Consider the following 12753-nt stretch of genomic DNA (forward strand, 5'->3'; position numbering starts at 1 on the left):
ACAAACGGTCGGGAAGATGTACTTTATGAAGTCCTTCAGTTAGTTACAAGAATTGCAAATCAGGGAAGTCAGGTAAAATTTCTATGGGTTCCAGCACGTGTAGGGGTGAAGGGGACTGAGAGGGTGGATGAGTTGGCAAAGAGGGCATTAAAGAAAGAAAATGTGGAAATGCACATTAGTATCAGTAAAGCAGAGGTTAACTGTGTAATCTGGGAAAAAGTCAACCGAATGTGGCAAGAAAGATGGGACAGGGAGGGGAAAGGGAGGCATTTATATCAAATACAAAAGAGTGTTGCAGTTACTAGGGTAGGTAATGGAAACAGAAGAGAGGAAATTGTGTGGACTAGGTTAAGGCTGGGGCATTGTGCATTAAACAAAACATTGAAAATGATAGGGAAACACCAGACAGGATTGTGTGAGGAATGTCAGGAAGAGGAGTCAGTAGAACATGTAGTTCTGAGTTGCAGGAAGTATGGGATACAGAGAGAGATGATGAGAAATAAATTAAGGGAGTTGGGGATGCAGGAATTCACATTAAAAGGGTTGCTGGGCATGGGTGAGAGAGCACAAGTCCGGGTATTTTTAGTGTTTTTAAGGGGTATAGGGGTTTTTTATAGAATATGACGAATAAACAGGAATAGGACACTAGGATGGTCAAAGATGGGAGGGTGAAGTGTAGGTTTGTGTGTGTGTGTGTGTGTGTGTGTGTGTGAGTGAGATTGGGTGAAGGGATTTAGAATGTATGTCTGGTGCACATTCTGGAGCAGAGGGTGGCGGTAATGCACCATTAAGCTGGATGCCAACCGCCGTAAAACAAGATACAGACAGACAGGTCCAACTGCTGGTGAGTCAGTATCTTAACAGGAACTATACCACGAAGACAAAAGGACACTTGAAGCAACTCCGCAAAAAGTTTATAGAAAAGCAGAAGTCAGGAAATTGATACAGGAAAATTTCCAAGTGGCTGAATATCCCTTGGAGTACAGTTAAGTCTATCATCAAGAAATGGAAAGAATATGGCACAGCTGTAAATCTGCCTAGAGCAGGCCATCCTCAAACACTGAGTGACCGTGCAAGAAGGGGACTGGTGAGGGAGGAATATAAGATGATGAGAGGCTTTGATCGTGTGGATAGCCAGAGGCTTTTTCCCAGGGCTGAAATGGCTAACACGAGGGGGCATAGTTTTAAGGTGCTTGGAAGTAGGTAGAAAGCGGATGACAGAACTAAGTTGTTCTACACAGAGAGTGGTGGGTGCGTGGAATGCACTGCCAGCGATGGTTGTGGAGGTGGATACAATAGGGTCTTTTGAGGGATAAATGGAGTTTCGAAAAATAGAGGGCTCTGCAGTAGGGAAATAGTAGGCAGTTTCAAGACTAGGTTATATGGTCAGCACAACATTGTGGGCCAAAGGTCCTGTAATGTGAGATAGATTTCTATGTTCTTGGTCATGCTAGGATCGTTCCTGTCATATACATGCTCGTAGCTTGTTAAGCAGCCTTATGTGTGGCACCTTGTCAAAGGCCTTCTGAACATCCAACTACACAACATGAACAGTGAAAACATGCAAAACATTTATTCAGTTCATCCCCTATTACTACTACTTCAGCATTGTTTTCCAGCAGCCCGATATCCACTCTCACCTCTCCTTTACACTTTATGTATCTGAAGAAATATTTAGTATCCTCCTCAATATTATTGGCTGGCTTACTTTTGTATTCCATCTTTACCTTCTGATTGACTTTTTTAGTTGCTTTGTGTTGCTTTTTAAAAGCTTCCCAATCCTCTAACTTCCCACTGATTTTTCCTTTATTAGCTGCCCTCTCCGACTTTTATGCTGGCTATGACTTTTCTTGTTAGACACAGTTGCTTCATATTTCCTTTAGAATACTTCTTCCTCTTTGGGATGTATGTATCCTGTTCTTTCCGAATTTCTTTCAGAAATTCCAGCCATTGCTGCTCTGCTGCCATCCCTGCCTGTGTTCTTTTCAACTCCAATCAAGTGAACTTTATTGTTGTTTAACTGCATAAATGTATATAACATATATAATGTATGTAGAAATGAGACAACGTTTCTTCGAACCAGGGTGTAAAGTGTCCAACACACTTAAGGGAAATAACACACAGTTCAAAGGGAATAGAATATAAAAGCCTTTGAGGAGACTGTTAGATAGGGACATGGAGCTTAGAAAAATAGAGGGCTGTGCGGTAGGGAAGTTCTAGGCAGTTTCTAGAGTAGGTTACACGGTCGGCACAACACTGTGGGCCTGAGGGCTGTAATGTGCTGTTGATTTTCTGTTTCTATATATGGTGTAAGCCAAACACACACCAGCCCTAACGTAAAAGGTGGTGGTGGCTGCATCATTTTGTGGGGATGCTTCACTGCTGCAGGGTCTGGAAGGTTTGTGAAGGTGCTGGTAAAATGAATGCAGCAAAATACAGGGAAATCCTGGTGGAAAACCTGATGCAGTCTGCAAGAGAACTGCGACTTGGGAGAAGATTTGTTTTCTAGCAAGACAACAACCCCAAGCATAAAGCCAAAGCTACACAGGAATGGCTTAAAAGCAACACAGTTAATGTCCTAGAGTGGCCAAGTCAGAGTCCAGACCTCAATCCAATTGAAAATTTGTGACTGAACTTGAAAAGGGATGTTCACTCATGATCCCCATGCAATCTAACTGAGCTTGTGCAGTTTTTTAAAGAAGAATGGGGAAAAATTATAGTGTCCAGATGTGCTCGGCTGATAGAGACCTATTCACACAGACTCAAGGCTATTATTTCCACCAAAGGTGCTTCTGCTCTACTAAATACTGACTTGAAGGGAGTGAATACTTGTGCAATCAATTATTTTGTGTTTTATATTTGTAATTGATTTCGATCACTTTGTAGAAATCTGCTTTCACTTTGTCTTGCTCTGTTGATCAGTGTCAAGAAAGCCAACTTAAATCCACCGTGATTCAATGTTGTAAAACTAAAACATGAAAACTTCCAAGGGGGGTGAATAGTTTTTATAGGCACTGTATGTATATTAAATAGTTAAATTAAATAAGTAATGCAAAAACAGAAATTTTGCAAAGTAGTGCGGTAGTGTTCATGGGTTCAATGTCCATTCAGAAACCGGATGACAGAGGGGAAGAAGCTGTTATACCACCAGGTTCAGGAACAGCTACTACCTCTCAACCATCGGGCTTTTGAACAAAAGGAGATAACTACACTCATTTAAGGACTCTTTTATGTTGTTATTTCATGCTTATTATTTATTGCTATTTATTCATATCTGCATTTGCACAGTGTGTTGTGCACTGACCCTGTTTACAGTCACTGTTCTATATGCTCACAGAAAAAGATTCTCAGGTTGTATTGCGGTGGCCCATCAGCGGCAGGAGCAGGCCACAGCGACGTGGTTTGTCACAGATCAGCAACGTTTGTTTAAAAGGAGAGCTTCATGGCATTCAGGGTCATTCTGGTGGCACAATCAGTGGCAGGAGCAGGCCATAGCAACAAGGTTTCTCGCAGTTTAAAAGTACAAAAGGGATGGCCATTGTTGGGGCAGAGTTGGCCAGTGATGAGAGTAGAAGTGTCAGGCTTTGGCTCAAAGAAGCATTGGCTCTGGGTCATCTTCTGTTAAGGTTCCCTTTTTTCTCTCTTGCTGTACCTGGCTGTTGTGTGTTCTCCATACAGGATATCAGAGTCCTGGGAGACCCAGAATCTCCCAGGGAACTAAATCTGCGTGAAATACGTGTAGCTACAGCACCTTGAGACTATGTTAAGGATCTGGAGCAGCAGCTGAATATCCTTCAGCTTGTACAGGAGAGTGGGGAGATAATTGATCAGAGTTACAGGGAAGTAGTCACCCCTAAGTCGCAGGAGGTGAGTAGCTGGGTGATTGTCAGGAGGAATGTAAATGTGAATAGGCAGTTAGTGCAGAGCACCCCTGTGGCTATTCCCCTCAAAAGTAAGTATACTGTTTTGGATACTGTTGTGGGGTATGGCCTCCTTGAGGAATACCACGGCAGAGTACTGGTACAGAGCATGGGTCTGTGACGCAGAAGGGAAAGAGGGAGAAGAGGGTTGTGGTAGTGATAGGGAAGTCAATAGTCAGTGGAACAGACAGGAGGTTCTGTGGACGTGAATGGGACACCCGAATGGTATGTTGCCTCCCAGGTGCCAGGGTCAGGGACGTCTCAGATCGCGTCCATAACATTTTGGAGAGGGTGGGAGAGCAGCCAGATGTCTTGGTACATATTATTACCAGTGACATAGGAAGGAAAGGCAAAGAGGTCCTGAAAAGAGAATTTAGAGAGCCAGGCAGAAAGCTAGCCAGCGTCATGCAGCAATAAGGGTAGAAAAAGGATGATTTGGCAGATTAATGTGTGGCTGAGATGCTGGTGCAGTGGGGCAGGGCTTCAGGTTCTTGGATCATTGGGATCTCCTGGGGGAAGGTATGACTTGTTCAAAAGTGATGGGTTGCACTTGAACCCAAGGGGGACCAATATTCTCGCGGGCAGATTTGTTAGAGCTGTTGGGGAGGTTTTTATCTAATCGGACAGGGTGGAACTGGAGTGAAGGGACTCAGGATAGGAAGGATGGTAAAAAAAAAAAGCAAAGGTTGCATGCTGTCAGACTTAAGATAGGGCAGGCAGATGATGGGACAAAATTGTAGCTATCAGAGTGAGTACCAGTGCATTAGGGATGCAGAATCAAGAAGGGTAGCGAATACAGTACTCTTAAAGTGTTGTATCTCAAAGCACGGAGTATAAGAATTTAGGTGGATGATCTAGTTGCACTATTACAAATTGTCCAGTATGATGTTGTGGCCATCACTGAATTGTGGTTAAAAGATGGTTGTAGCTGGGAGCAGAATAGCCAAAATTACACCTTGTATTGGAGGGATAGGAAGGTCGACAGAGGGGATGGTGTTGCTCAGCTGGTGAAGAATAGCATCAAACCAGTAGAAAGATATGACATAGGATCGGAAGACATTGAATCCTTGTGGGTTCAGTTAAGAAACTGTGACGTTAAAATGACCCTCATGGCAGTTATATACAGGCTTCCCAACAGAAGCTGAGATGTGGACCACAGATTACAATGGTAAGTACAATGGCGTGTCAAAAGGGCAATGTTATGATAGTCATGGGAAAATGTCAACATGCAGGTCGATTGGGAGAATCAGGTTGGTAATGGATCTCGAGAGTGAGTTTGTTGAATGTCTACGAGATGGCTTTTTAGAGCAGTTTGTCATTGAGCCTACTGGGGGATCAGCTATACTGGTTTGGGTGTTATGAAATTAAGCGGAGGTGATTAAGGAGCTGAAGGTAAAAGAACCCTGAAGCGACAGTGATCACAATATGATTGAGTTCAACTTGAAACTTGATAGGGAGAAAGTGAAGTCTGACGTAGCAGTGGATTAAGAAAATTACAGTGGTATGAAAGAGGAGTTGGTCAAAGTAAATTGGAAGGAGCTGCTGGCAGGGATGTCAGCAGAGCAGCATTGGTGTGAGTTTTTGGGAAAAATGAGGAAGGCGCAGGATAGATGTATTTCAAAAACAAAGAAATACTCAAATGCCAATATAGTATAACCGTGGCTTACAAGGGAGGTCAAAGCTAATGTAAAAGCAAAAGAGAGGACATACAGCAAAGCAAAAATTAGTGAGTAGACAGAGGATTGGAAAGCTTTTTAAAAACCTACAGAGAGAAAGTAAAAGAATCATTAGGAAGGAAAAGTTGAAATATGAAAGCAAGCTAGAAAATTCAAAAAATCTGAGATGCAAAGGTACTTGGGAGTCTTTGCGGAGAACACCCTAAAGGTTAACTTGCAGGTTTGAGTTGGTGCTGAGGAAGGCAAATGCAGCGTTAGTATACATTTGAAGAGGTCTGGAATACAAGAGCAGGATGTGGTGCTGAGGTCTCACCTTGAGTATTGTGAACAGTTTTGGGCCCCTCATCTATGAAATAATGTGCTGGCATTGGAGAGGGTTCAGAAGGATGATTCTGGGAATGAAAGGGTTATTTTACGAGGGAAGTTTGATGGCTCTGGGTCTGTACTCGCTGGAACTTAGAAGGATGAGGGAGGAGAATCTCACTGAAACCTTTGGAATGTTGAAAGGCCTAGACCAGGGGTAGGCAGCCTATTCCGGCCCGTGAAGGTATTTTGACTGGCCCACGAGCAAATATTAGGGAAACTATGCTTATCCGGCCCGTGAGCGATTTTTCCTTATTCTGAGTGTTTCGCACGACCACACTGATGGACATGCATGGCGTCTTGTTACACTGGCCCCAGGTTCTGTTTTCTTCCAAACCAAACACTGGTATATACGAATGAAGGGAAGGCAGACTACCTTATTAATATGTATTAGATACTCTCCATGCACGCGCAGGTTTTCTGATGGGATCGTTCAAATTTGTAAACAGAAACAGCGTCACTGTGTTTTAACAAGAAATCCACGCTAAATATCCAGATATCTACATGTGCTATGATACTTGTTGAATAACCCACGTTACGAAATAAAATCGAAGAAAAAAATTCCAATGGCAATGAATGCAAAACGCAGGAATTTCCAAGACACTTGGACACTCGATTACTTCTTCATTGAGCAAGCTGGGAAACCAGTTTGTCTCAGTTGCCTGGAAAATGTTGCTGTGAAGAAGGTGGCAAATATCAGGCGACATTACGAGACCCGCCATAGTGGAAATTTTAACGTTTACTGGGCAAGCAAGGAAAGATGAAGTTGAGCAAATGAAGGCTAGTTTTGGAAAACAAACGTCCTTTTTTTCCCAAGAAAAGCAGTGAAAATGAAGGAAATACCTGTGCCAGCTACGAAGTCTCAAAACGTATTGCAGAAAAGATAAAGCCTTTTACAGATGGAGAGTTTGTCAAAGAACGTTTACTGGCAGTGGTGGATATTGTTTGTCCTGAAAAGAAATCTTTATTTGCATCTATCAGCCTGTCAGCAAGAACGATCACACGGCGACTTGAAGAAATGTCAAAAAAGTAAAGCACAAGATCTAGGCAGTTTTGTGAATATGGTCCAAGAATTGAGAAAAGAGTTTTCATCTCGTTTTGCTGATTTTCGCTTGCATGCAAATGAGTTCAAGCTGTTTGCTACTCCATTTGATGTGGAAGTGGACACCACATCAGAAATTCTTCAAATGGAATTGATTGAGATGCAGTGTAATGACATATTGAGATTGAAGATGTGTCAGTGCTTGTCTTCTATAGAAAATATATTCATCTTTCCTAACTTAGTGGACCATGCAAAAAAGATGGCATCATTGTTTGGCAGCACTTATCTGTGTGAGCAATTATTTTCAAAAATGAAACATACCAAGAACCATTTGAGAACAAGATTGACTAATGCCCATCTGGATGATGTTTCGCTCTTGGCATCAACAAGTCTGACACCCAATATTGAGAAGCTTTCAAGCAACAAACAGCATCAAGTTTCACATTGATTTATCGATTTTGCATTAAAATGTTCTTTTTTATTACACTTAATTTACCACCATTGACTGCATCATGTTTATACCTTTTATGTCTAAGGATTCTTTATGTCCTTTTAATAGATTCAAAAGATGCCTTGATTGAAATAAATTGCAACTAAACTGAGTTCCTTGATTACTAATTGGCATCCTTGGTTAAGCACAAATGATTTTCTAGCATGCGTTATTCACTAATTTGAGGCAAAACATAACTAGATGTATTTAAATGGATAATTCCCATATTTCAAGTTTCTTATGGCATTTATCTGGCCCACTGTCCGCTCATTAATACGCGACCTGGCCCACAGAGGCAAAAAGGTTGCCGACCCCTGGCCTAGACAGTAGATGTGGAAAGGATGTTTCCCGTGGTGGGGGACTCCAGGACAAGAGGGCACAGCCTCAGGATAGAGAGGGGTCCATTTAAAACAGTGCTGCAGAGAAATTTCTTGAGCCAGAGGGCGGTGAATTTATGGAATTTGTTACCGCAGGCAGCTGTGGAGGCCAGGTTGTTGGGTGTGTTTAATGCAGAGCTTGGTCGGTTCTTGATTGGACACTGTATTGATGATTATGAAGAGAAGTCCAGGAAGTGGGGCTGAGGAGGGGGAGAAAAAGGATCAGCCACGACTGAATGGCGGAACAGACTCGATGGGCCAAATGGCCTATTTCTGTTTCTGTGCCTTATAGTATATGATGGCATGCATTAACTGTGATAGTAAATTTTACTTTGAACTTTGAATTTTGTTCCTGAATCATTGATTGTGTGTTCAGGCATCTGTACCTCCTTCCTGATGGTAACAATGAGAAGAGAGCATGTCCCAGGTGGCTGGAATCCTTAATGATGGATACTGCCTTTCTGAGGCAGTGTTCCTTAAAAATGTCTTGGATACTATGCAGGCTAGGACCCATGATGGAGCTGACTAATTTTACAACTCTCTGTAGTTTACTTTGATTTTGTGCAGTAGCCCCCAATATCAGATGGTGTTGCAGGGAGTCAGAATGCCCTCCACAGTACATCTGTACTGGATGGTGAAGTTGCAATGAGGGAATCTGAAATTGGTAGTGTTAGTAAGTTATGGGCATGCTCTGATGGTGCTGGAGATGTGGTGACACTTGCGAGATGCCCCCAGCACATGCTCGGACTACTTTGACCATTGATGCATAAGACACATTTCAGATAATAGATGAGCTTTATTTGTTACATGTACATTGAAACACAGTGAAATGCAATGCTTGCATCTGATGTATTTTAAGTGTACGTTTCAATGTACATGTGATAGCCAAATGAAGTTATTCTTGAAATATAGATGAGAATTAACTTTGTTCATTGTCAAATGTACATGCATGTAGAGGTGCAATAAAAAACATAGCATTTATAAATAAACAGACATTACTTTGTCATTCTGTTGTTAAGGTGCTGAGAGTGCGCACCTCAGTGTCTTTCACCCCAAGTATATTCTTGTAAAGGGTTGGCTTTATGGTGCCCTTCCCACCATGCACTGCGGAATATCCCGTTTCTTTGGTAACGGGGATGTGAAAATATGTTTATGTTGTTTGTATACTGTATTTAAAGTAGCTACTTCTGTTTATTTTGTAGTGTGATTGTAACTACATTGTGGGTGCATCATATTTTAATTCAAAGTTGAAAGTAAAATTTATTTCAGAGAACATACAATCCTGAGATTCTTTTTCTGCGGGCATACTTAGCAAAGCTATAGAAAGGTAACTGAGTGTAGTTATTCCCTTGTGAGTCCTGAGGTACTTCTACCTTCTACCTGATGACAGTAGTGAGAAAAGAGCATGGCGTGGGTGGTGAGGATCTTTGATGATTGATGCTGCTTTTCTATGGCAGCGTTTCATGTCGATGTTCTTCGTGGGTTTGACCCATGATGTACCGGGCTGAATCCACTACCTTTTGTAGGATTTTCTGCTGAATCAAAGATGGCATGTCCTCGTGTCTAAAAAACATAACAGAGCTGATTGCTGTCAGTAACTGGAAGAGATCAAGCTGCCAGGAGTTCACACTGGAAGTAGTGGGGACCTATTCTGGTAGATATCTTTTGTAAATATTAGTAGAAACCTTTTTTTGATTTTTTTTTGACGCACCAAGTAAACACCCAGGCACAAAAGTGCGAAGCGACTCCAACCATCTCTTCTTTAGTCAAAAGCCACGTATACGTAACAGCTTGTATTCATTTCTAGTCGCTTCATCGTAGGAAGGATGTGGAAGCTTTAGAGAGGGTGCAGAAGAGATTTACCGGAATACTGCCTGGATTAGAGAGGAAGACAGATTGACTGAGAAAGGACTTTTCTCTTTTGATAGAAAAAGGATGACAGGTGACTTTATACAGGTGTACAAGATGATTAGAGGCATAGATCGAGTGGATAGCCAGAGACTTTTTCCTAGGGTGAGGAAGAGTGATTTGAGGGAAGTATAGCAGGGATATCAGAGCTAGGTTCTGGAACTGGAGGTGGTGGTTGAGGCAGATACATTATTGACATTTAAGACACTCTTAGATAGGCACATGGATGATAGCAAAATGGAGAGGTTTGAGGAAGGGAAGGGTTAGATTAATCGCAGAGTAGGTTAAAAGTTTGGTCCAACATTGCGGGCCGAAGGGCCCGTACTGTGTTGTACTGCTGTACAAATGTGGTAGTTGTCATTCAAGATAGAAGGATCCTGATATTGGTTGTGGAAAATTCATGAGGGTGCACTTGAGTAGTTGTGGTTAGACTGGTTACTGAAAACAAAAGATCTAATGTCATCCAACATCTTTTGCCCATCAATTTAATATGATGTCCTTTTATTAGGACATCATTTTGCATTCTTCTGTTGTCTTATAACATTGAACATTGCAGCACAGTACGGGTCCTTCAGCCCACAATGTTGTACCAACCTTTTAACCTACTCTGAGATCAATTTAATCCTTCCCTCCCACACAGTACTCCATTTTACCTCATAAGAGATGGGTTGGCATTGGAGAAGCGCACGAGAATGAAGGAGTTAACATATGAGGAACATTTGATGGCTCTAGGGTTGTACTTGCTGGAATGGTGGGGGGTGGGGCGGGTGGTCCCATTGAAACCTATCGTACGCTGAAAGGCCTAGAGGGAGCGGATGTGGAGAGGATGTTTCCTGTAGTGGTCAAGTCTAGGACCAGGGGACACAGCCTCAGAATAGAGGGACATCCTTCTAGGATGGAGATGAAGGGTGATGAATCTGTGGAATTTGTTGCCACTGACAGGTGTGCAGGCCAGTTCATTGGGATTATTTAAAGCAGAGGCTGATTGGTTCTTGATTAGTCAGGGTGTCAAAGGTTATGGGCAAAAGGCAGCAGAATGAGATTGAGAGGGATAATAGATCAGCCATTATGGACTGCCAGAGCAGATTCGATGGGCTGATTGGCTAATTCTTCATCTGTGTCTTATGTTTGTACACTTAAATGTACCTGCCTCTGCCAGCACCCCAGCAGTGTGTTCCACGCCCCTACCACTCTGTGTAACTGCAAACAACAGAGAATTTGCAGATGCTGGAAATCCAAAGTAATACACCCTAATGCTGGAGGAACTCAGCAGGGCCAGGTAGCTTCTATGGAAAAGAGTGAACAGTCGCCATTTCAGCGCGGGAAGAAGATTAACTCCTCGAGTTTGCAAATGACGGTGGGCTGAAACGTATGTTTGACATAACATCTTTGCCGGCATTCTGGATCAGAGTCAAGGCTGAATATCCTGAGATTGCTACGGAAGCACTGAAAACGTTGTTTCCATTTCCAACATATCTCTGCGAAGTAGAGTTTTCTGCAATGAATGCAACGAAAACTAAATTGTGGAATAGGCTGGACATAAGGAACCCCCTTTGAGTATCACTGTCTCCCATCACCCCTCCATGGCACCATCTTGTTGCAGGGAAACAAGCCCAGGGCTCCCACTGATTCAGCGATATTGGTGTGTTACAATGATTTTTATATGTTCATACGAGGAATATATGCGCTGTTTAATATCCAAACGTTACTTAACATGTTATGATGCTATTGACTTATAATTGACTTCTCACTGTATTCATGTGAGGAAAATATGCGCTGTGTGTTTAATATTAAATTCATTAGATAAGCCTTTTAGAAATGAAATTGAGTGTATTAGCCACTTATAAGGTGACTTGTAGTTGCCTCATTACCTATATTCCGGTCGTGATTAACACCTCCGCGCCCCCCCCCCCCCCGACTGTCGGCCGGTCCGCAAGAATATTGTCAATATTAAACCGGTCTGCGGTGCAGAAAATGTTGGGGACCCCTGCTAAGTAGACCTACCTGTTTTCTCTGTGGACGGGCTTTACAGTCGACCTCAAAAATAATGACAGTGTTGCTCGCTGCACTGTTTGCAGCGCTGACTTTTCTATTGCCCATGGTGGGTTAAAATGTAAAAGACATGCTGAGGTGAGTTTAACAGGTGTCATTCGTTCATTAGCATAGCTAACGTTATTTAAACTAGCTGGCTAGCTGCTGAGGAGCTACGCTATTGATGTCCTACGTGATGAGGCCAAAGCCCCTGTAGACTTGCTTAAAGTTGTAATAGAATAAACATGATAATTTCATGTAAGTACATATTTTAATGTCACATTTTCTGCATATACCCAACTTGGTTTACAGATTAGACAAAATGACTAAACAAAGTATTACATACAACCTTGGAGGTCGACTGGGCGGGGGGGATATGGGGTTGTGGGGTGCGGGGTGCTACCTCCCTAAAATGGTGGTGCTCCCCGCCTGAAATGAGTTTTTGCAGGGTGGGATGTCTGCTTACCTTTCTTCTTTCTTCACCTTGGAAGATGTGACAATAATACACCAAGTTACCAATTTAAATTTCCTTCCATTCTTTTTGTTCCAAGGAGACAGGCCCAGCTTCTCCAGTCTAATGTTGTCACTGAAATCCCTCATCCATGGAGAACTCCAGAACAGTAAACCTGTTTTATGCACGCTAATTCTGTTTGACTTAGGAGCAGAGTGTTGAGTTGAATGTAAATTTAATTTCAATGTACTTGTGCTACACTGAGATTCATTTTCTTGCAGGCATTCACAGTAAAGAGTACAATCAATCTATTTATATCAGACGTGTTATGTAATTATATTTGTTGTTTTTTTATCCTGTTGAGTTATTTTTGTTCTGCATCAGATCCAGAGTAACAATTACTTCATTCTTCTTTACATTGTGTACTAGAAATGACATTAAACATTTTCAATTTGAAAATACAATCGAATCAATGAAAAATTACACACAAAGGCA

General features: G+C 42.2%; 1 protein-coding gene across 1 annotated transcript in view; it reads left to right on the forward strand.

The window, feature by feature from the left end:
• The window catches only part of LOC140184958 (F-box/LRR-repeat protein 6-like), a gene marked incomplete at its 5' end in the record, with an annotated part of 67766 nt that overhangs the window by 16648 nt on the left and 38365 nt on the right, over positions 1–12753 (forward strand). The gene's annotated exons all lie outside the window — the stretch shown is intronic.

This window comes from Mobula birostris, chromosome 20 (genome assembly GCF_030028105.1).
Source record: "Mobula birostris isolate sMobBir1 chromosome 20, sMobBir1.hap1, whole genome shotgun sequence".
NCBI classification, from domain to species: domain Eukaryota; kingdom Metazoa; phylum Chordata; class Chondrichthyes; order Myliobatiformes; family Myliobatidae; genus Mobula; species Mobula birostris.